At 36.2% G+C, this 27181-nt stretch overlaps 1 protein-coding gene across 2 annotated transcripts in view; it reads right to left on the bottom strand.

Annotated features, from left to right (window-relative positions):
- LOC113520078 (adenylate cyclase type 2-like) overlaps positions 1–27181 on the bottom strand; it is a 243327-nt gene that overhangs the window by 175154 nt on the left and 40992 nt on the right. The gene's annotated exons all lie outside the window — the stretch shown is intronic.

Raw genomic sequence — 27181 nt, 5'->3', positions numbered from 1 at the left:
AAATCCATTCCCAAGAGTGAGGAGACTTCCGTACTAGCTCCTATATGCTTCTGGTGAAATTATACTAACAACATTGGAATGGTCCGAAAAAAACTATGAAAAAATTACTCTCATTTTATAAAAAGTTGGGAAAAAATTGTTATTTATTTATTTGATAACATAGTTAACTTTACAGTTTCCCAATACGCTCACCCAAGAAGGTATCAGCATAATAACACATACTTTACAATTATAATAAAAAGGCACAATATTAATAAGACAAAAATACCATACAAACACATAACAATGGGGAAAAGGATTCTCAGTAATGGGGACTAGTAGCTCCATTACTAGCAAAACACTCTGTTAGGTTAACCTCCACGCGGTTCCCCCTGAAAACCATCGTGATCAATTCCAAGTAAACTTATCACGATGGGCTAACTGACCTGCCTTTTCATCTTCATCTATCATCATTCACTGGTGCCCCGCCAGCGTATACCGTTAGCGCAGGCGAAGTTACCATACCATTATCATTCATTAAAAAAAAACACAACAATAATAAAATAATAACAAATTATATTTTAAATATCTGACATAAAACTGAACATAAATACTCTATGGTCGTCCGACGAAACTCCAGTTATACCTAAATCTATTTAAATACAAGAAAAATAACTCACTAAGACTTTTCAAACATTCAAAAAGTTTTCAAAAAGTCAAATTGTCCAAGTATTACAGTCTGTTTCAGACGCTGAGTGTTTGAATCAATGGAACGACTTTAATAATAATAATAATAATAAACCGAGGGTTTTGTCTGTGCAATACAGGATCAGGTGGTTAAGACGAACAATTACCGAAAGCACATTCTGAAGGATGGCACTGAGGACATCTGTCGAGCATGTCGCCATCCCGGAGAGTCACTCAGACATGTGCTTTCGGGTTGTTCAGCTCTTGCCAACACAGAGTACTTGCACAGGCACAACCAGGTAGCCAAAATACTCCATCAAGAGCTAGCTCTGAAGTACGGCCTCGCGAATGAGAGGTTGCCGTACTATAAGTACGAGCCACAGCCGGTCCTCGAAAGCGACAGCGTCAGGCTCTACTGGGACCGATCCATCATCACGGACAGGACTGTTCTTGCGAACAAACCTGATATCGTGGTGATGGACCGGGCACTTTCGAGGGTGTTTTTGGTGGATGTCACCATACCGCATGACGAGAACCTCGTGAAAGCCGAAACCGAGAAGAAGAGAAAATATCTCGACCTGGCTCACGAGGTGACCGAAATGTGGGGGGTGACATCTACCGAAATCATCCCAATCGTTATGTCGGTGAACGGTCTTATCCCAACCAGTCTGGAACAACATCTCAGACGGTTGGGATTCCGAGGCGGCTCACTCCCGGGAAAGATGCAGAAAGCGGTGCTCTTAGATTCTGCCCGCATTGTACGCCGGTTTCTCTCCCTGGGGCCCTGAACCCCGGCCGACTGTGCTTCTGCCGGGGGTTAGTTGCCATCTCCTCTCCTTAAGAGGGGAGATGAGAATTTTGGTAAAATTTAAAAATAATAATATTTCTTTATTTACGGATTACTAAGATCCATTTTTGTTAGTAACAATTGACTTAAACTATGTTAGTAGAGAAAAAAAAAATACAAAATTCATTTTGTGGCCCCTATAATAATTTTGACCCACAATGAGAGGATCGGGCTATCGTATTTATTACATAATGCCCTCAGAATGCCGTTACTGCTGCCACGCAATCGGTATAAAAGAGATGCAATCCGTTTGCGTCTGATGGCATAGAAGTCATCTGTCCATGCCGCTGCAAACATTGTGGATGCACTACAAAAACGTGGCAGCCGCAACAACACCCTGAAAACATTATTGTATTGAACACGCAGAGCGCTGTATGCCCGCTGTGTATAGTCAACCCACAGGCTGCTCGTGTAAAAAGATTGGCAATATGCCTTGAACAATATTATTTTGACTTCAGTCGAGCAACGAGCAAACCTGCGAGCCAACATATTACCCCTTACAGCCAGCGCCCTGCGTTCACGTTCAATGTCAGCGTTATCTTTCAAGTCATCGGTAATAATGTGTCCTAGATATTTAAACTGAGTCACTCTATTGAGAGGAACACCGTTTAGAAGAATTGGTGGGATTTGTGGACTCTTACTACCTAGACCGAAATACATAAATTCACTTTTTTGTGTATTATATTTCAGACCATAGACAAATAGCACTTAAAAATATTAACTGTATTATCTGTACATGAATTTCTTCTGTATAAAGAGCTTGGAACTTAAGAGCGACTAACCTAGTACATTTACTAAGTATTCTTCTATAGAAGTATTCTTTTATAGAGATGAATTTTGATAAAACAAAAATAGTAAACAAGAACATAGCCTGTTTGATGATAAATAGTTACTATGAAGACTTACAATACCAGGGATGTAACGAACACCTTGTCAATTTCGAAGATACCTTATTTTTAACTTTTTGAAGAATCTAGGGCAATATAACTTCGGTAAGAACCTTATTCTACAGTCTGAACTTATGATGCCCACAGCCACTCTACCATCGTACGGCTCGCCATCGACAGGGAGTTCATTCTCATGTCCTACAGCCTCAATGGTTGCGTACTGCGCGGTTTCAGAGATGTTTCCTCCCACAAACACTCAGGTTGTGGAATGAGCTCCCTGCCGAGGTTTTCCCAAGAGACTACAGCATGGGGTTCTTCAAATGGGGGGTAAAGAGGTTTCTTCAGGGTCGGCAATGCACGCGTAATACCTCTAGTATTGCAAGTGTTCATAGGCTACGGTAACCACTTACCATCAGGTGGACCGTATGCTTGTTTGCCACCTAAGTAGTATAAAAAAAAAAACTTTCACAGGAAGAAATTTCTTTGGAACCGCAATGTATTAGTGTAAAGATAAATACCCTGTCGATGGTAAGCGGTGCGATGATAAAAGGTAGCCATGTACATCACCTCGGAATAATTCCTAGAAACACAATCCCTTACATAAGCGGTAAAACATGTTTTATGTTGTATAGGAGACAGGAATTAATGCAATTATTAAGATAAGCTGTGTTAATTTACTTAAATTGTCTTGACATAATAATAATAATATAATCACACTTTACCTAAATGATCACGTTAATTCCTATGTCTTATAAAACATATAATAAACCTCGTCTGCACCGTAAAAAATAATAATAAATACAGTAAATACTAATAAGAAGTGATACAAAAGGCGGCTTTATCGCTAAGCAATCTTTTCCAGACAACCTTTGGCTAGAGGACATTGAAATAAAAGACAAAGGGTAGGTGGCGTATTATTATATAGATAATAATGTACACAAATATATAAATACTTAATAACATACATACTACAAGGAGAGAATACCAAAAATAAAGAGAAAACACAGGAAATAATATTAAATAATACTAGGTGGATTTAACAGAGGTTTTGAAGCTTGGAAAAAAATTTAAGCGTACCAAATAGAGACAGATAGTGAGTTTCACAAGCGAACTGCCTGCACAGTACAGGATTTAGATCTCTATAAAAAGAAACCTGGTAATGACCTAACTTTTTGTAAAGTTTCCCGACTTTGTACAAGATTATTTCTTGGAATACTTCTTAAGCCATACCATTTAGCAATTAGCTTACATATTGATCTTGACTTACAGTCACAGTTCATTCAATTTCAATAAGAAACAGATAGTTTTTTTTTTTTTTTTTTATAAAAAACATTTTTCCTATTTCGAGCTAAACAAGCTTGTGTCCCACATACATTTGGTAGTTCTAAAAATATCTTTTATTATTAGTAAAGTTCAAACATACTTGTGGGTATCGAACGGCTACGCAAAAATCTGAAAATATCCCACTGAACTCAACCCTATACCGAGAATCTGTCCTTTCTTTCTCTAAAAAATGTCCAATAACGGCGAAAACATCTCGTTGGATCATTAAGTATCTGGGATAACATTTATTTTCTGAGATTCCTTTAGTTTTTGTTTTGTTAATAAATCGTCTCCCTCTAGTCAAACCATATAAAATAGTGTAACAAATAGATTCTGCTTCCAAAATAAAATAGTCACTACATTCGTAACAAACCAATGTACGATGAGATGCTTTATAAATACATTAGTTAATAGTAGATTAAAAGTAAGCAAAGAGTTATGTGTCACATACAAACAATTCTGCACTTATTTCTAAGCAGATTTTTCTTCACAATAGACAAGATTTTTCTCCTGAAACAAAGAGAATAGTTTGTATGTTTTCAAAATTTTCAAGGAACCGAAACAAGAGTAATTCTTATGAATTGCAAAAGGCAATCAACTGGAAACAAAATGATGGTTTAATTGCAACACATAGCTACAAAATATACAAACAAATTAAGAACCTGACCTAGGGTAATGTTCAGACAGGTATTTTTTTTACTGAGACTATATGAATCGACGACATATACGAGTATGCAGTTGGATGTCTGCAAAGTAAATTAAGCTAACAACAGAAGGTCGCACTCAAAATGCCATGCTTAGATCCACACAAGGATCCACAAGGATTGCAGTAGGTTTATTATGATGGTAAGGACAATGAGTAGATAGCTTTAGTAATCGATTACTATTGAACGTGAAAAATGATTATTTAATAAAAAAAGAAGCTTCAAAAAGAGGATTGACATCGGGCAGGTAACCCGTCGTAAAACCAAAAAATATCTTGTCCAATATTAATAAAATCATATTACGCTGTCTCCAAATAACTAAAGTAAGGGCAGAAAGATGATAACAATTCATATTGTTTACATGTATTCCCTATTTTTAAACGATCATATTAGAGTCACAGGGAGGGGTGAGGTCAACAAAAGGAGTGAACATAGTCACTCCCTACTCTTTTCTCAAGAATATCTCGCTATCTATGCATTTAAGAGCTGCACTCTTGTCGGTGGAGCTCTTGCCACTCACTACGATTTTCAGCGAGTCTCTTCACCTCTTGATACGATACGACACCAACTCCTTCTATCTTACCTTCTATTATAATGTTCATAAGTTCGTCGTATCGTATTTTTTTTTTTTTTTTTTTTTTTTTTTTACAACACAGGGGGCAAACGAGCATGCGGCTCACCTGATGGTAAGTGACTACCGCCGCCCATGATCACCCACAACACCTACGGCATTGCAGGTGTGCTGCCGGCCTTTTAAAAAGGAATATGCTCTTTTCTTGAAGGTTATGTTGTCGTATCGGTTCGGAAATACTGCTGCTGGAAGTTGATTCCAAAGAGTGGTTGTGCGTGGGAGAAAGTGCCTTGAAAAACGCACGGTGGAGGACCGCCACTTGTCCAGATGGTTGGGATGAAATTTTAGTTTATGGCGGGTTGTACGATGGTGAAAATCTGCAGCAGGTATCAATCCGAACAATTCTTCAGAGCACTCCCCATGATAAATTCGGTAGAAAATGCACAGAGATGCAACATCCCTACGCAGTTCCAGTGGGTCGAGCCGGACAGTAAGACGCCGATCGTCAACAATTCGAGCTGCCCGACTTTGAATGCGGTCAACGGAAGGAGTTGGTACTGTGGCGCTCCTGCCCACAGGTGAGAACAGTATTCCATGTGTGGCCTCACTTGAGCTTTATATAGTTTCAGGCGGTTTTCTGGCGTGAAATACCGTCTCACCCTATTGAGCACCCCCAACTTTTTGGAAGCTATCTTAGCTTTTTCCTCCAGATGACCGCAAAACTGGACGTCGCTAGATATATCGACGCCAAGAATCCCCAGACTCGACTTATTATCGAGGGAAGTGCCCCGAAAGTAAGGAGATACGACAAACGGTGTCTTTTTTTGCGGTGAACGCGCAGACTTGTGTCTTCTTAGGGTTAAAGTGAACAAGATTGCGTTCACCCCAGATCGAAACTTTATCGAGCGAAGTTTCGATTTCAGACACAAGTCTGTTCCGGAGCTCATCGGTATGTGCCCGCGAGATCTTTGCATGACCGGTGTATAATGCATCTCCTGTACTGTCGTCTGCATAACAATGAATATCACTGATCTGTAACATATCATTGATATGCAGAAGAAACAGTGTCGGAGATAGTACACAGCCTTGCGGGACACCAGCATTCACAGGTTTTAAGTCAGAGCATGCTCCGTCGACTACGACCTTAATGCTACGTTCCTTAAGAAAACTGGCGACCCAACTGCACAATCTCGCAGGCAACCCAAACGAAGGTAGTTTTGAGATTAGTGCCCTATGCCACACCCGATCAAAGGCTTTCGCAATATCCAGACTAACAGCTAAGGCCTCTCCCTTATTCTCGATTGCCACCGCCCATCGGTGTGTTAAATAAACTAAAAGATCACCAGCCGAGCGCCCCCGTCGAAAGCCATACTGGCGATCTGAGATCAGCTGGCGATCCTCTAGGTACCGGAGCAGTTGATGGTTAACAACTGATTCCATGACTTTCGAGAATAAGGAGGTGATAGCTATGGGCCTATAGTTAGCTGGATCTAAGCGGTCTCCTTTTTTAGGAATCGGATGCACCAAAGCAGTCTTCCAAAACTTTGGGACTATACCTGATGAGTAACAGAGCCGAAAAAGACGCGTAAGAACCGGAGCCAACTCTGGTGCGCACGTCCTAAGCACAATTGGAGGAATGCCATCGGGCCCACTCGACTTATGGATTTCAAGGGAGAGAAGTGCTCTACGCACTGATCTTTGCGTGAATTTAACATCCGGCATAGAGCTCTTACAACGCGGGATAGTCGGCGGTGGTTTCTCCCCGTCATCCAACGTCGAGTTTGATGCAAAGAGAGATCCAAGGAGATCGGCCTTCTCTTTGGCGTTCAGAGCCAACGAGTTATCCTCCCTGCGCAATGGTGGAAAAGATGACTGACAGAAATTCCCTTGTGCAGCTTTGGCAAGAGACAAGAAAGCTCGAGACCCCGAAGGTAAACTAGCCAATCTCTTGCCAATTCTACCAATATGCTCTGACTTCGCTGTGGCCAAAACTCTTTTGAAGGACCTAGAGGCAAAGTTATACTTCTTTTTAAGGGCACTGATGTTAGGATCTCGCGACGCCACACCTTTGGCCCAGGCTAGGAAGCACTCCTGTTTCAGGCGAGATGCTATTCTACAAGAGGCTCCATACCAGGGCTGGGATTTCCCACCGACAGGTACCACAGAGTTAGGAATAAATAATTCCATTCCCTGAAGCACCACATCGGCGATGGAATTGGCGATGGCGTCGGGGTCCCTCAGTGCGAAGCAAACCTGCCTCCATGGGTAAGATGCGAAAAAAATCCGCATCTCATCCCAGTCTCAAGTGTCCCATCAAGTGTCCCATCAAGTGTCGTATCAAGTGTCCCAACATTATTCCCCTTCTGTCCTCAATAGTTCTAATAATTTGTCTTTTTTTCTTAACCCTAAGCAGAACCTCCTTATCACTTCTCAAGAATATAGTATACACAAATATACTTACCACAATTATAATAAAACAATTGCCACAGCAGTATCTAGTACCGAATTAGTAATACGGAAGCCAAACTGACCGAGTGCCAAGCTGTGACAACTGCCAAACAATACATCAGTTACAACACATAATTCGTGTCTCTTGTCAGGTGTTTACTTGACAAAATGATTTCTTACCAACAATATTGCAATTATTTTCTTTATAATATCCCACTACAGGGCACGCGTCTATTCTCTAAGAAGATTCTAGACTACGAGTATTATATTATTACTCATCACTTGGCCAGCGTAGTACTGGTCATACTCCAGCCATGTACCTTTATAAAGTTTTATTTAAAGTTTTACTCTTCTTGCACTATTATATTCCATTTTTTTTCTTTAATCTCTTAGTTTAATTCCCATACCAGAAGTAATAATGAGCAATAACACATTATATTCTTATTGTTTTCGGCTAAAATGCTTTGAAGATCTATCTATTACAACATCTATGAAAAAAATGTATATTCCTCTATTCAGGACAGGTCTTAGTGTACGTAGTACGTCTGTGCAAATCTTTGATGACGCCTCTCTACCTTTTCCATCTGACAACGAAAAGTAATTATTTAGTCCTATGTTGCCCAAGTTCGATGTTTCCCGAAATATAATTGAGTTCTTAAAAAAAGATCATCATCCATTCCGATTTCGACGGTGATTCCGATGTGATCGTGGGGTCTACCTGTATCTAATATCTATATCTTAAGTTTCTAAAAAAAGACGCCAAAGCCACTGAGTTCGATATCTTATATGTTGGGTTCCTAAAAAGGTCATTACCCATTTCGATATCGCCCACACCAAATCTTTCCTTTTTTTACGTCTCATATTTTCATAACCCGGCGCCCTTTCAGACCAGACGTTTCCCACTTAGACCATGGCAGACCTAGGCGGTCCTAGGCCGGAACTGCCTTTACCTTTTTTGTACAACCGAATTATTCCGCGTGATGGTAATAGATTCGCCCTCCGCCACGTCACGATAAACGTCCTTTACTACCCGGGATTTATCAGGGATTAAAGTCATCACCAGCAGTTATTTTAAATTTCTTGAGAATAAAAAAGGAAGATAGAAAGAAAGGAAGCTGGTAATATTAAACTCGGTCCAAAAATCTGTTATCTCATTTATTGTCAAGGTTAATGAAATACCAAAAGTAGACTGTTTGGATCGTAACGCCTTATTTTTATCTCCATAATTATAACATAAGCTTATTAATTAGCGTCATCGTGTATTTATACTGTAATTATACAATGTATGTACGAGTATTAATAGATAATCTGATAGTTATCAACCCACTGTAATCGGGAGAGGTATTGTTAGTAACAGGATCTAGTGGCCCCAATGTTGACATTTTCCTCAAATACCAAGAATTCCTACGCCACCTTCGTACAACGAATAAAATCTCTGACATGGCTTACCAGATGACGGTTTTACGTACCCTCCGAAGCAAGACCTTTACGCAGTTCCATCTGAACACTACCTAAGAAAGAATTAACCAATTCTTGTAGAATCCATAATTGGTTAAATGACCTGTTTTCGCCCTCACCTATCGTCCCTCACTGGTGACCCACCAGCATATAATATAAACGCAAACGGGATTACCACTCCATTTTCACCCATTAAACAAACTCTCCGGAGCATGATGCAAAAGACGATTTACTTTAAAATGATTAAAACATAAATTTAGAGATTTAGGCCGAGATTCGGTCTTGGAATCTCTGAATCTCAGCGCTATTCAACTGAGCTGCCGCTTCTAAAAATGTATATAAATAAAAATCAATTGTCTAATGATTTTTTCTTTTAATGGGTGAAACTATAATAGAATTTTATTCAGCCTACGCTATTGATATACGCTGATGGGGCACCAGTGGGAGATGATAGATGAGGATGAAAGCAGGTCTGTTTGCTTATCATAAAAATTCAACAAGAACCAAATACGATGGTTTTCAGATGGAACCGCGTGATGGTCGACCTGATAGAGTATACGAAGAAATATAGGATATATTGCTAGCATTAAGTCTGTTAGACCTAATTACTAACAATTCATTTCCCCATAATGAATGTATTATATGTAAGCATTTCGCTTCAGAACGGCTGTACCTACTTGTATTTGATTAATTCTTCTTTTTTCTTCTATTTGTAATAATCAGATCAGTACAGAACAGAAAGTCAGTGGTTCGTATGAAAGAAAATGTTTGAAAATTACATACATATGGTACATATCTGTCTTTGTTTGAAAAATAATATGGAAAAATAAAGAATTAGTACACCCGTGCGAAGCCGGAGCAGGGAGTTAGTAATAACTAAAAGTTAGCTATACTACAAGTATTAGTCAATATTCACTATGGCAGTAATCGATTGAAATTGCATTGCGCCGTTTGGTCGGTTGCATTCCTGTATAGAACCGCCGCATTCCTGAAATTAATTGTTGAGTTATTTTCGAATCATTGCATGTTATTTATACTACGTTCCATGTCACCACGAATGTTTGTATTGGAATTACATATGACTATGTTATGCATGAGCTGATGAAGTTTTTTTAGGATAGTGATTATCATTATAATCATTTCAGCTATTATCTGTCCACTGCTGGACATAGGCCTCCCCCAAAGACTGCCATAAGGAAGGGTTCTGAGCCACCTACATCTACTGGCTCCCTACAATACATTTGAGGTCGTCACTTTAATAGTCGCGTACTGCGCGGTTTCAGAGATGTTTTCTCCCACGAACACTCAGGTTGTGGAATGAGCTCCTTGCCGAGGTTTTCCCAAGAGACTACAGCATGGGATTCTTCGAAAAGGAGGTTAAGAGGTTTCTTCAGGGTCGACAACGCACGCGTAATACCTCTGGTATTGCAGATGTTCATAGGCTACAGTAACCACTTACAATTAGGTGGGCGGTATGCTTGTTTGCCACCTCAGTGGTATAAAAAAAAATCTCATAATCATCATAATGGGGCATCATTTTATACTATGTTTACCCGTACAAAGTCGCCTTCAAGAACCTTTCTTCCCCATCGGTTGTCGGTTCTTCTAGCTATGTAACCAGCCTATTGCCACTTCAGCTTGCTTATCCTTCAGACTATTATTGGCCATTATATTCATAGATATGTTTTTAATGAATGATAATGGAATGGCAATCCCGCCCGTGCTAACGGTATATACTAGGAGGGAAAGGGATTGTTAGTAATGGAGACTGAGAATTCCATTGCTAGCAATATACCCAACCAGGTCGACCTCCTCGCGGTTCTCCCTGGAAACTATCATGGTTAATTCCCGATGAATTCATCATGATGGGCTAACTGGTCTGTTTTCATTCTTATCTATCACCCTTCACTGGTGCTCCGCCGGCGTATCCCGTTAGCGCATGCGGGGTTACCATACCATTCTCACCCATAAAAAAAACGGTATATACTGGGGGGAAGAGATTGTTAATAATAGGATCTAACAACCCTATTATTAACAATATACCCTATCAGGGCGACCTCCACGTGATTCCCCCTTGAAACCATTGTAGTTAATTCTTGTGAAATTCGTCACGATGGGCTAACTAACCTGCTTTCATCCTCACCTGTCATCTATCACTGGTGCCCCGCCAGTGTATACCGATAGCGCAGGTTACCATACCATTTTTAACCCATAAAAAAAACGGTATATACTGACACACTAGTGAGAGATGACAGGTGAAAATGAAAAGGCAGGTCAGTTAGGCCATCGTGATCAATACACCGTTGATTCAGCACGATGATTTCAACATGGAGATCGACCTGCCAGGGTATATTGCTAGTAATGATGACTGATAACTGATACTGAGGATGACTGATAATCAGAATTATTAACAAAAAAACTACGTTAATTGATAATATAAGAATCACACGAGTTTACATTATCCATGCATTATTTCAATTTTACGCTAAAAATTGAAGCTTGTAAACATATGTTACAAATGTTTTACCAGAGGGAGACTTTGTACAAAAGTCGATTGCTTGGGTACCTCTGTCCCATTCGTGTTTTAACCGTGAAGCAGTTGCGTTTGCATGGCTGTGTTTCGGTTTGAAGGGTGGGATATGGCGTGAATTTACTGGGTACAGAGGAATAACACCTAAGTCCTCAGGAATGGCAACGCATGGGAGGTATCATGGGCGAAGCAGTATATTCTGTTATGTCCAATGGTAGTGCTCATGTCTATAGGCGACGGTTACCACTTTCCATCAGGTGGGCCGTCAATTTGTTTGCCATTCTAAGTTGTATAAAAAACAATGTTACAAATATAGTCCTAACTCTCTATAGCAACTGTATATATTTCTGAATATCATTATCTCTTCTTAGTCGTTATGGATTACGGATGTCTGTGTATAATAATTTAGCCTCGTTGTTTACATAAATATTTAAACTGATTCGAAATTGTAAACAAAACAAGTGTCAGTTGTTATAACACGATTGGTGTTCTTCAGTATTAAATATAAACGGCCGAATGAATTTGTATGAATTTTAAAACATATAAGAAAATGTAGAAGATAGACATATACAATAGTTATTGTTTTATTTTTTTTTTACAACTGCAGTAATTGTTAAATGATTTTCGTAGATGATTCAATGACGTTTCTGTAACAATTTGCAATTAAAAATTTCATGGAATCCATAACAGCCGTTAACTGGTTACTGAACGTAGGCCTACCCCATAAGGAGCTTTTGTTATTAGTTGGCAAGCTTGGCTTGGCAAGCGGGTTGACAATCGCGGTTAAGTTTTGGTAATGTTTTAAGAGGGATGCTGCTGCTCATTCCTCAACCATTAAGCTCTTTTAGTCGCCTTTTATGACACTCACGGGTAAAGAAGGGGGATACATAAAATTAATATTTACATAAAAGATATTTTTTTTTTTATACCACTGAGGTGGCAAACAAGCATACGGCCCACCTGATGGTAAGCGGTTACCGTAGCCTATGAACGCCTGCAATACCAGAGGTATTACGCGCGCGTTGCCGACCCTGAAGAAACCTCTTTACCCCCTTTTGAAGAACCCCATGCTGTAGTCTCTCGGGAAACCCTCGGCAGGGAGCTCATTCCATAACCTGAGTGTTCGTGGGAGAAAGCATCTCTGAAACCGCGTTGTACGCGACCATTTAGGCTGTAAGATATGAGGGTGAACTCCCTGTCGATGACGAGCCGTACGATGATAGAAAGTGGCCGTAGGCATCATATTGAATAATTCCTCTGAGCACAATCCGTTGTATAAACGGTAGAACACGCAGAGTGAGGCAAAATCTCTCCTATGGCGACTATGGCGAATGCCATATTGGCGGTCACTCAATAAATCGTGATCCTCTAGGTATTTTAACAGCTGTGCATTAACTATACGCTCCATCACCTTAGAGAGAAGGGAAGCGATCGCAATCGGTCTGTAATTTGAAGGGTCCGACTTATCGCCCTTTTTAGGTACAGGATGTACAAGGGTGGTCTTCCATGTCGAAGGAAATTGCCCTGTGGAGTACGAGATCGTGAAGAGACGCGTTAATACAGGACACAATTCCGAAGCACACTGCTTTAGGACCACTGCCGGTATACCGTCTGGCCCACTCGACTTATGAACATCTAAGGATAGTAACTCCCGCCGGACTTTACATTGTGTTATAGTAATATATATATAGTGTATAAATTTATAATAAGTGTAAGTATTAAAAGAGGGAGACATTGCACAAAAGTCGATTGCTTGGGTACTTCTGTCCCATGGTACCGCTCATGTCTATAGGCGACGGTTACCACTTTCCATCAAGTGGACCGTCAGCTTGCTTGCCATTCTAAGTTGTATAAAAGAAAAGTAAATTTGTAAATGTAGTCAATTCGTACTAATATTATAATTGTGAAAGTGAGTTTGTTTGTTACCTCATAGTGCCTTCACGGCTTAACAAATAACTATGAAATTTAGTATACACGTACTATATGGGATGGAGAAGGATATAGGCTGCTTTTTATCACAGTCAGTAAACATATCCCGATCATGTGGACGAAGTCGCGGGTAAAAGCTAGTGAAGAATAAATAAAATACTTTGTAAAATGCAATGCTACGAGTTATATCTAGTATTTACCTACAATTATTAATAAAAAAAAAACAACATCGATAAGGGACTGAAGTAATTTCTTACGAAGCGTTCGGTAACCCTCACATTAAATATTTGCGTATAACAAACATTGTTCATATTACTGTCTGTCTTGAACACCACTCACATCATATCATACGTCAAGAAAGAAGAAATTTATATTTGACTAGCGGCCCGTCCCAGCGTCGCACGGGTGGACATTTTTAACATTTCCCTTCACTGTTCTGCCCCTATTGATCGTAGCGTGATGAAAAATATACTATAACCTGCCCAGGAGTATGAAGAATAATTATGCCAAGTTTCGTTAAAATCCGTCAAGTACTTTTTGTTTCTATAACGAACATACAAACAGACAGACAGACAAAAATTTTACTGATTGCATTTTTGGCATCAGTATCGATCACTAATCACCCCCTGATAGTTATTTTGGAAATATATTTCATGTACAGAATTCACCTCTCTACAGATTTATTATAAGTATACATTGCATACACATAAAAATACATACATAGATTATACAGATAGTGTGTCTCCATACAAATATTTTGCCCACAACAGATCAACTTTTTGATAGATAGATAGATAGATATATAATTTATTTGCATAACTTACAGAACACAAATAACAACAGACATAGAACAACGCAAAAAAAAAAAAAAAAACAAAAGGAAAATACATAAAAGAAGTAAAATAATTTCTCATTTCGTGAATGTGCCACAATAACGCACAATGGTCACAACTCGGTTTATTATATTGCCCTCGAAAGAGCAAAACACTGATATTCTGTTGTGGCCAAAAGCCATATTTTGATTCATGTGTGCGTGAATTGGGTTGCCATAATGCATATCTATTACTTAGTATATGGAATAAATTATACTGTAAGGATAAATTGAACGATACAAAATGGATGTGAATATACTTAAAACAAAAAGAAGATAAACTGTGCAGAATAGCCTGAAGGCCTACCATGAAATGTTTTCCGAAATTTCGGATCCGAACGAAGCACAAATTTGATGTTAAAATTACATGATACATACCGTTTAAAAATATTAAAAATGCTAAAGTATCGTTCCTTTGGACTTTTATGGTAGGATTTATGACAAATAAAATCTAAACCTCTATTTGTAGGGTCGATTTTGGTACGAACAAAAACACGACATTAAGCCCGAAAATTCGGAATTTCATTTCATGGTAGACCCCCTGATCGCTGAGCATAGCAGTATGCATGCTGGCTGTTACATAGACAGGATTGCTGTAAATAACTTGAGTTACGCTGACGACATGGTGCTGCTGAGTCCATCAATCAGAGCTTTACGTAAATTTCTAAGCGTGTGTGAAAAGTATGCTGAAAAACATGGTCTAAAATATAATACACAAAAAAGTGAATTTATGTATTTCAGTCTACATGGTAAAAATCTACAAATCCCGCCAATTTTTCTAAATGGTGTTCCTCTTAATAGAGTGACTCAGTTTAAATATTTAGGACAAATTATTACCGATGACTTGATAACGCTGACATTGAACGTGAACGCAGGGCGCTGGCTGTAAGGGGTAATATGTTGGCTCGCAGGTTTGCTCGTTGCTCGACTGAAGTCAAAATAATATTGTTCAAGGCATATTGCCAATCTTTTTACACGAGCAGCCTGTGGATTGACTATTCACGACGGGCATACAGCGCTCTGCGTGTTCAATACAATAATGAATGTTTGCGGCGGCATGGACAGATGACTTCTATGCCATCAGATGCATCTCTTTTATACCGACTGCGTGGCAGCAGTAACAGCATTCTGCGGGCATTGTGTAATAAATACGATAGCCAGATCCTCTCATTGTGGATCAAAATTATTATAGGGGTCATAAAATGATTAGTTTTGTATTTTTTTTTTTTTTCTACTAACATAGTTTAAGTCAATTGTTACTAATAAAAGTGGATCTTAGTCATCTGTAATAAAGAAATATTATTATTATTATTATAATGATACTTTGATTTATATTAGAACATAGACATAAAATATGTCTTCTTTAAATCAATGAAAATGGTCATTTTTTTTTTAATTAATACATTTATCTATATTATTATTTTTTTTACAAAAACATACATACCTATATTTATATAATACAAGAAAGAATAGTTCCTAATTCAAATTTAAAAAACCTACTTAATCTAGCAAATAAAGCAATACTTTTTTCTCTTTTTATAATATTCATATAGAGAAGCAAAGGAACTATACTATACTAAAATATCCGCTCTGACAATGTAGAGATCTCTATTGTTTTTAATTATTTTCAAGTCAAATACTTTTAAGTTTAGTTTCCATTACAGACAAAAAATAAAATCTATCTGCTTCATAATATTAGTTCAAATAAACAACATTCGTAAGATTTATTTATTTCAATTTTATTAAAGACTTATATAAATTCTGAATAGAGCATTTTAGTTTTTCAACGCTGTCAACCGTAAAATTATCCTTTCTCCGGACGTCTGTCTATTTTCTTTCCTTTGTATTTCCTACGACGCAACTAAATTGAGTGTCGTGAAAATATTGCATTTCATATATCAGCGGCCAGATTTATAAGAAATTGTTAGCTATGCGTTGTTCGTACGATATCGACTTTACATCTATACGGAAATATCTTATTGATCGGGAGTCGAGTGTGTGATCACTTATACTCCTATCTCAGGTTACGGCGTTCATAAATTCGAATCCGTTTGATGCCAAAACATTGGAATTCTATTAATTTAACTGTCAGATATGTTTAAACGTCCATTGACGTGGATTAATTTCTCTATTTCTGAGAGTAGATATCGTAGATAAATGCCTATCTCAGAAATCAGTACATAGTACGATCGGCCTGATATAACTGAAGAGAGGAGGGGAGGGATTATTATAGTTTTTTATAGTAATCCGGACTACAAGTCCCATCGCTGTAAGTCATTCTCGATATTTCCCTTGGAAACCATTTCTCAATTCCAGGTGTATACATCACGGTGGGCTAACTGACTTACCTTTTCAGGGGGAAAAGGATTGTTAGTAATAGGGTCTAACAGCCCCACTGCTAGCAACATTCCCTATCATATCGTCCTTCAGGCGGTTCCCCCTGAAAACCATCATGGTTAATTTATATGGAATTCGTCACGATGGGCTAACTGAACCGTTTTCATTCTCATCTATCATCTATCACTGGTGCCGCGTTAGCCTATACCTATAGCAGAAATAGGGTTATCATTCCACTATCATCAATTAAAAATATACCTAAAAAAGGTAAAAAACGTAAAAAATTAAAAAATAAACAATAATGGACGTTTGTTACTCTTTCACGCTATAACTACTGAACAGATTTATATTAAATTTGGTACATGCATAGGTAATATCCTAACTTAAATCATAGGATTATTTATCTACTAAAGCAGAAGATATATGTAGCTACAATTATAAATGTGAAAGTTTGTATGTTTGTTTTTTCACTCAATCACTCTTTAATAGCTGAATTTTTAATACAAAAATGGTCATATATTAAATTAACACACACTTATTATATCAAAATTCAAAGAATCAAAGCCTGTGACAGAGCTGCGAGAAACATGTTTAAATATTGTTAGTATGTTTTTTTTTCCTAATTTCCATTTTAATTTTATTTTTGTATACAAATTAATATTAGAATAGGAGGAAATTTAATTATGTTTTCCTAATTATTCAGTTAATGGACTATTCGGTCTCATATAGGTTCCTTAAAGTAAATAGTGCTTACGAGTATAAAATAAAATTATAATTAGACGATTAAGGATCACGAATTGATTCCGAAACTAGTCGAGCTTTTTCGATAAAATTACACGAATATTAAACCAGTAGTTATTACATTAAAATATAATGTGTAGGTACTTACGAATCTTTAAACAATAAAATACATAGACATACATATTCTGTACATGAGAGATATTAAAAAAAAATATGAGGAGTCTTAATAAAACTATTATATGTTAATATTTTTTTAAAATGTTGTTTGCCTGAATGTTTGTTCCTTCACAACGCAAAAATTACTACACCAAATTGGATGCGGTTTTTGCAGTTGTATTCCTAAAGATCTAACTTGAAATCTGGTATATATTTTATCTTAATACGCTATCTAAAAGTAGTCTACTTTATTGATTTTCCAACGTCCGAAATCCAGGTGTACGACGTAGCGGACATATAGCTAGTTAACATATATGGCAGTGAATTTACTGGGTACAGAGGAATAACAACTGAATCCTCAGGAATGGCAACGCATGGGGGTATCATGGGCGAAACAGTATACCATGTTATGTTTATTCTATAGACGACGGTAACCACTTTCTATCAGGTGGGCCATCAGCTTGTTTGCCATTATAAGTTGCATAAAAAAAGTCCTCAGAAATGGCAACGCGTGGGGGTATCATGGGCGAAACAATATACGCTGTTATGTCTATGCTACTGCTCATGTTTATAGGCGAAGATTACCACTATCCATCAGGTGGGCCGTCAGCTTGTTTGCCATTCTAAGTTGCATAAAATAAAAATAACTATATTATTACTCCACTCATCAAGCGATGTAACGCGTCAAGTGAAACTTTGTAATCACTTATCTCACGTCTTATCAAACTACCTTAGTCGTTAATCTTATAGGAAAACGTAACTCAGAGACGAGTGACGTACTCCGCCAATATATCGTAATACTGGTCGGAGTGATTATACGAAAGATAGGTCTTTACCCTCTTGTGTCTATAACTATAAATCTCAATAGAACCTTAGCATAGAACTAAGTGTAAGTAATGGGAATATTATTCCCCATCACTAGCAATATACCCTGTCAAGTCGACTTCCATGCAATCTCCATTTATATCCATCCACGCACGCACGCACGCACGCACGCACAATAACAACCCTATCATGTATTATTGCTGAATAGCAATATCATTTATTTCCATTTAAATGAGTTGCAAACTCCTTAATTATTTTATATATTTTATTTTTATTGTAATTGTATACTTTTTTTTTTGTTTTTACAATTGTCATTTTACTCTCTTTTTCGCTGTCGTAGTATGTTTTCCGTAGTTTTCTTTATTATAGTTATTTTCCTTTAAACCAATTGTTTAATTACATAAAATTCAATATACAGTCCATAATATTGCCCGCAATGACTATATAAACCCTTATAAACCCTAAATCAGGCAGGCAGGCTAGCCAAATTGCTGTCCAGCTACAGACCTGGTTTCTGCCCGTCGGTCTGGCCTGTAAAATTAACTAGTTGTGTCGCGAATCAATTGGACTTTCAAATAAGTTAAAAGTGCAGTGTAAACTAAATAAGTTAATAATAGAACAATGTGTAAAAATATTAAATAAATAACTTTGGTGTGTGGCAAAGAGTTGTTTTTTTTTTATATTAAACAAGTGCCCCACACTAACGACGCACGCACTCACGCACGCACGCACGCACGCACACACGTACACATGCACACACACGTATGCACGCATATACAATTCAAAGTTCTAATTTCAAATATGAATGGCATTTACGGAATTGTTTATGTTTATATGTGGATTTACGACTAAAGTCATTCTGTAACTTTCTGCGGACCTACAAATATTTGTTATACCTAAAAATATAATTTTTAACCTTTTATTTTTCCCAAACAATATTTATTCGATAAGTCTCAAGTGTTGTCTATTTATCATACATCATATCACTATTTTCCTACAGATTTTGATATCAATACCTATCGTACCAACACAGATAATAAACGAGTTAAGCTAGAAGGAACACGCCATTCAAAATCACTGATAAGTTTTCCACATGAACTAGCTAACCGCTGGTCTATGAAATAAGCAATTTTCTAATAATATGGTACCATAATGTTGTTATTTTTATTTAGAATCATATTCAAGCTTGATGGAATTTTACGTTATAAAGTACTAACTGCTTTTCGCGGCTTTACCCCCCGAGAATCAGTGTTAATTTATGACAATAAAAAATCTAACCTTCTTACCTTTATATGTATATTTTAATCTGTCATTCGTGCTACTGTATTTCAGTTGAATTGTTTATATGTCATTGTTTATTATTATGTTTTTGGTGCAATAAAGAGTTAAATAAATAAATAAAATACAAAAAAACGCGCCCATTAAATAAGTATTAATGTCACGATTGATGTCGCCAGTCTTTTGCGCAGTAAAGTCTATTTTACTGCAGAGCAAAATATCAAACTGCACGCTTGCTTAGAACGGCATAATTCATTTATTCATCACATTTTTTAAAGTAGGCTCCATCTCGAAATAACTAAGAAAGTGTTCTCATATTGAAATGACCAAAAAATAAATCAGAATTTTTTATTAAATCTATTTCTAACCATTCAATCTGCTGTATATCAAATTATACTTGATATTTCTATATAAAGAGTACATTAGGAACGATATCATACTTGTATCCTGTAGGCACTTTTACCTCGTCATGTTCTTAAAAAATATTATTGTAGAGGACATTTCATAAATATAACATTAATACATAAAATGTCTATATTACATTTATTACACACAGCTTTGCTTTCTTAAAAAGGAATATTTTTTTTATGTAACTTAGAATGGCGAACACGCTGACGGCCCACCTTACGGAAAATGGTATATCGCCTATAGATATACCATCGCCTATAGACATGAGCAGTTTTATGTTGTATATAAGTTTATGATCTGCCCATCACTCACCCTCTCTTATTCGCCCCTTACGACACCCACAGGAAAGGAAGGAGTGACCCATTCTATACCGTGACCACACGACATAGAATAGAAAAGAGTGTAGCCCTTCCTAAGATCGACAACACAAATCACATGGAGACGGTAATAATTGCAAATAAACAAATATTTACAAGTACTATCACTTTATTTAATCCTGTGTTAAAAACCAGAGGGAGACTTTGTACAAAAGTCGATTGCTTGGGTACCTCTGTCCCATTCGTGTTTCTACCGTGAAGCAGTTGTGTTTGCATGGCTGTGTTTCGGTTTGACGGGTGGGATATGGCGTGAATTTACTGGGTACAGAGGAATAACATCTGAGTCCTCAGGAATGGCAACGCAAGGGGGGTATCATGGGCGAAACAATATACTCTGTTATGTCCATGGTACTGCTCATGTCTATAGGCGACGGTTACCACTTTCCATCAGGTGGGCCATCAGCTTGTTTGCCATTCTAGGTTGTATAAAAAAAAATCTCTCCTATAGGTGCTACATCTTTAGGCAATTCATCAAGACCAATGACCACAGTTTACAGTATCTAAAGCATTAACTGATTTTACCTTGACTCATCATTGTAATGTCAAACTATGTCGTCAACGCAACTCGTGCGACTTTTGATCTCAGCCACTTGACTGTAATTATGTACGCAATACTAAGTTGAACCATATTTATATAATTCCAAATTCAATGTCTAGCTCCAAATGAGAAGCGAAGATTGCATTACGAAATATTAGCAAGTAGATTTTGCTACGTAAAATTAAAATTAAAAAATTAATCAGGAAATTATAATGAGAAAAAAGTACACAAAATTGTTGTTGTTATTGTTGTAAAATCTTTATTTGTTCATAATTTATATTGGACACATCAAATAGAATTAATATATAATAACTGACATATACCATAGAGGGATCTCTTACAGTCAACGCTTGAGAAGCTGAATATCACAATCTTAGTCTATGAACTTTACTGATCACTCAAAGTAACTCTCTCTTTCACACACATACATACACACTGCTAATTGAACCCTTTACTTCTTATAAATACGAGTCTATCGAATCTGATCTCTCTCTCTATGAGTGATAATCGCACGTACTAAAAAAAAATAAGGCACCTTCCAAGTATACGTACCAAACTACAAAAAAAAAATCACCTATTCATTCCCTAAGGCTTAGAGAATCGGTTTACTTTTTTTTTTATTTTAGTTAGAGTCTAAGCATCACTTCAAAACTCAAGAGCTGATTCCACACACAAACCATTTAATGGTAGTTATTCTGTAAAAGTCGACGGCGACTGCAGCGCTACATCGACGAGTGTGGTAGTGAGATCTAATATTCAGAAATGATATTCTGACATTTGATACATTTAAATGACAATCTGTAAAAAATTCTCTCACTTTCGTCGATAATTATTTCGTTTTACATACTCGAATTCATTTGTCTAAACAAGTTCTTCCATGCAATCTAAGCTCTGCAAAAATAGACTTTATTTTAATTGTTTTTAAGATGACACTGGTGTGACGTGACGCGCCAATAGCGCAATGCACGTGTAGAAGTGGCCTCAAACTTTCAACACTATCCATCATTACTTATATGTATATCCACTGTTACTATTTATTCATGCGATAAACAACTAGCTGTTTTATGACAGATTTTCATTCTACATTTAAAAAAAAAATATAACACCTGTTAAAATGTCAAAAAAAAATAGGAAATAAAATATGAAGACCTATGTACAAGTAAGATATAAATTACAAATAATATTCTCAATAATAAAACAAGTTAATCTGCTAGAACATAAGTAAGTTTTCTAATTATCTACATACCTATACCTAAGAACAAAGAATTATATGGAAGGAGTGATAAAATTGTCAATTCGTAGCAGACTAGCGTATAGAAAATGTTATACGGCCGTATAACCCTACCAAATTCAGATACCACTTGCTTGCTTACTTTCTACATAAACTGTGTCAAATATATAATCTAGCAACGTAAAATTTGTCATTGACAAATAATTGACATATCAAACATTTTCTATACACTAGCCTGCTATGAATTGAGAAAAATAGCAAATGATGGTGTATCTTTCGTCCTCTTCTTACTAATTATATGTGCATAAGAATAAAGGAGACAACCATATGATTTACAATTTTTATTTTATGATTCCTTGTAAATCCTTGTTCGTAGACATATTCTCACATACCGATTATAATCTGTCAGATTACGATTAGTTAAGTCACTGCTATAAATATAATTATTTAACAGTTAATGACCGACAAACCTATTATATTCATTTAGCGATATATCGCTAGGTTTTAAAATATTAAAATTTTGACTACAAAAGACAAAGTGCAAAGAGCGCTGACCGAATGGATACTGTTGATAGATTATCAACAGTATCCATTCGGTCAGCGCTCACTAAAGAACAAGACAGCGCGCATCACCATCTCTTTCTATCTCACAGACTCGCTAACGACAACAATTCTATCAATAGATTCGTTTGTACTTTGTGTAGAAGAGCTAAATAGCTCGGCTAGTGACAAAAAATATTGAAACATTTAGAATATCCATTATAAAGTCGCTTGAAAACGACATTTTAGAGCCGACATGTTTGCTTTTAATTAACTATCCTATGACACTGAAAGTGTCACGGCCAACGATTCATCAATTATTAAAATCCACCCAGCTGTTTGGCCGTTACGTGTGAGGGAATTGAGATACGTGCAAACATGTAATATACATGAATCATGAAAACGTTACACTCCCATTTCGGTTAGTTATGTAAAAATCCATTAGACCGCATATGCATAGCATATTAGAGACATAGTATAACGTACTCGCATACTGACAGACTGGAAATATGGAGGTCAAAATGAAAACATGTGGCAATTCTGAATTTAGTGAATTCAGAACACTTCATATTATTATTAAATACTAGCTTTTTGAAATTATTAAACCTCTATTAATGCCGTGTGGTCCCGGCATAAAATGGACGACTTCTTCCTTTCCCGTGGATGTTGTAAAAGGCAATTAAGAGACCTAAATGGTCGAGGGATAAGCAGCAATGTCCTTCTTAAAACAGCAAAATTCCCCCAATGGTAAACTTCCTTAAGAAACTGCCCCGTTCCTTATAACAGTCTATGATATGAGGCCTATGTTTAGCAGTGAACAAATAACAGCTAATATGGGATGAATTAATTTTTACCAGAGGGAGACTTTGTACAAAAGTCGATTGCTTGGATACCTCTGTCCCATTCTTGTTTCAACCGTGAAGCAGTTGTGTTTGCATGGCTGTGTTTCGATTTGAAGGGTGGGATATGGCAGTGAATTTACCGGGTACAGAGAGAGAGTGGACCGTCAGCTTGTTTGCCATTCTAAGTTGTATAAAAAAAATCTTTATAAACAACAATTTACCTACTGCACTGCACGCACTTACATAGATATGACTCCACAACATATTTTTAATCTAGGCTTATATATTCACACGGGTACTATCCCTAATCTATGTGTAAGTCACATTTTTTATCTGTGTCGATCGATGATCCGCTATACAGCTCGGTAATTTACTGTTTGTTTATGGTTGTAATCTAAGCTATAATCTATGGTTTTCGTATTACAGCTCCAAATCAAAAATATCACGTTATCTATGATAACGATATTGGTGATTTAGTTATTATTGAATTACAATGATAAAGAGTAATACTATGTAGTATTAATTAATAAATTAATTAATTAATACAGATTTAAATGTAATTTGGTATACGATTATCTATAACTGTATACTGTATTTTTTTGAGTAATACACTCTTAAATTATAAACACAAAATCTGTGAATACAATATATAAGATATACACAAATATGTTAAATATAAATAAATAAATTATAAATTAATTTTATGAAAAAGAAAATAAAGATAAAAAAAGTAAGAGAATAGAAAATGCATAAAATGTGAAATGCTTTGATGTTATCCAGACTCTGGAATGTAATATTTTTATTTCATTTTACATTTTACTATGATTTTAAATAAATTTATTCAGATGAAAGTGGATTCTTAACTCGAATTTAATATATTAACTTACTAATGTTTACCCGCAACTTTGTCTGCGTAACCGGGATAAAATATCCTTCTTCATTCCAAATATTACATATATACAAGTTTTTTATCCCAAATAGTATAAAAATACAAATATGTAATAACAAATTTCGCGATTATTAAGTGTATTGTTAAAGCGCCAAAAGGTAACAAACGGTCAAACTCACTTTCGCATTTCTAATATTTGTTTTATTTTTATTATTCTACTAGCGGTCCGTCCCGGCGTCGAACGGGTGGACATTTTTATATTAAAAAAAATGGCCATTAAGGCTGCACACGCGACGGAAGCTTAAAAATGGAGTAACTTCTCCCGTTTTCCCCACATTTCCCTTCACTGCTCTGCTCCTATTGATCGTAGCGTGATGAAAAGTATACTATAACCTGCCCAGGAGTATGAAGAATAATTGTACCAAGTTTCGTTAAAATCCGTCGAGTAGTTTTTCTTTCTATAACGAACATACAGACAGAGAGACAAAAATTTTACTGATTGCATTTTTGGCATCAGTATCAATCACTAATCACCCCCTGATAGTTATTTTGGAAATATATTTCATGTACAGAATTGACCTCTCTACAGATTTATTATAAGGATAGATAATTACTTTTTGATGTTGAAATTAGACCATTTCTAGATAGCATATCAAGATAGAACATATACCAATTTTTAGTTATATCTTCAGGAAAACAACTGTGAAAACCGCATGCAATTTGATACAGTAGTTTTAACGCGATGCCGGTTTGGACATAAAAATATAATATACAAAGTCATAATCTTAATTTTTCATTTTTATAATTGAACTGTCAAACCTTAAAATCGTTTAACTAAATTTCTATTGTAATACTACCTACAATAGAAATTTTTAGTTACGGACATATTTAATTTGGCCCTTCTTCAGCACGTCGCCTATTTGGTCGACATACATCCGTCTAGGGCGACCGCTACCGACATCTCCATTCATTGTTGCTCGATAAATTTCTTTCGTAATTCTTCTTTCACCCATCCTCTACAAATTGTAATCATAATCTAAATAACATAAAATCGTGTTTAAGATAATTGGATTTTTGCTTTTTTTATAAAATATAAATATTTGCATGCCTATATCGCATAAGGCAATTAAACAAATGCCAAACTTAATACTACGTGATTTTTTTAATAATTTTAAGACTGGTTAATGCAAATACACCCATTTCATTTCAACCACCAGACAGGCAGACAGACAGACCAAATGTCTACAAATTATTATTATATATGGCAATGATTTGTAGTATTTGTGTGGTCTTTTTACGACCCCTCATATATTTTTTCTTAAATATTTATTCTAGTCTAATCTCTTAATATACTAAAAAGAAGAAGACGAATTTATATAAATACTAGCGGCCTGGTACGTACTTAGCTACGTATAAAGTGAAATAATAAAAAAATATAATTTTAAATGACCGCATGAATGACAATAACAACATGTTTGTACTGTCAACACTGAAAAAGTTTCAATTTGACAGCACAATCCCCATCTTAAAAAAGTTTCAATTTGCCACAAAAATCCCCATTAACAAAATGATCCGCCATTTATTGAATTCATTTGTTACAAAGAATGTATGTATAAATGAAGAACCGCTCGACCGATTTTGTGCAAACTTCACATAAACCATCTACTAAATAGTCCGAACAAAGTCTAAACATTTGGTTTATTGTGAGCCCGTTCTTGAGTTATAGAATTACAACGAAAAATGGCATTAATTTTTATAAATATATAAATTAAATGCTATTTTCTAATTTTATAACTTTTTTAATGTGTAAATAAAATATTGAATTATTAAAATTTTTAATCAATAAATATATTTTCATTTTTATAGCATACAAAAAGAAAACTTTCCCCTATTTAAGTATTGCCAAGAAAAATACGGTAAAAAAAAACAAAAAAAAAATCAGTTAAATAAAAGAAAACAATAATCCAATTTAAGTTTTTAAGGGGAGGAAAAATTAGAAAAGTTTCAAGGAAAGTCGGTAAAACATTTTTAATTTTTGTATGCACTCCCGTATTGAAGACGGTGCGATGTACTTGACAGATTCCTTATTGTTTTGTTGATTGCATTTGCCAAGTTTTTAAATATTTAAGAAGATTCACAATTCGATTATATATATATATATATATATATATATATATATATATATATATATATATATATATATATATATATATATATATTTGGGACTTCATAACTCCGTCAGTTCTAAACTGGTTTACTTTTTTTATATGAAAGTATATACTTCTAGATTGATCCCACAAATTTTTTATCAAAATCCATTCGGTAATTTAGTTTTTAAGTTTTGTAACAATTGTACTCGGTTTTATTAAGAATACACAATCTTTAATTACAAATCAAACAACAACTCTGACACCAAGCGGCTGCGGTTGCATGACTGAATTCCAGTTAGTAACCTACAAAGGTATAACGACTTAGTCCTCGAGAATTGCAACGTATGTTTGTATATCTCAAACTTTTTTTTTATACAGCTTAGAATGGCAAACAAGCTGACGGCCCACTTGATGGAAAGTGGTAACCGTCGCCTATAGACATGAGCAGTACCATAGACATAACAGAGTATACTGTTTCGCCCACGATACCCCGTCCCCCCATGCGTTGCTTTTCCTGAGGACTCAGGTGTTATTCCTCTGTACCCAGTAAATTCACGCCATATCCCACCCTTCAAACCGAAACACAGCCACGCAAACACAGCTACTTCACGGTTGAAACACGAATGGGACAGAGG

This window comes from Galleria mellonella, unplaced genomic scaffold (assembly GCF_026898425.1).
Source record: "Galleria mellonella isolate WM207_F2 unplaced genomic scaffold, CSIRO_AGI_GalMel_v1 utg19, whole genome shotgun sequence".
Classification (NCBI taxonomy): domain Eukaryota; kingdom Metazoa; phylum Arthropoda; class Insecta; order Lepidoptera; family Pyralidae; genus Galleria; species Galleria mellonella.
The sequence above is the reverse complement of the archived record's forward strand: the minus strand, read 5'-3'. Positions and strand labels throughout refer to the sequence as shown.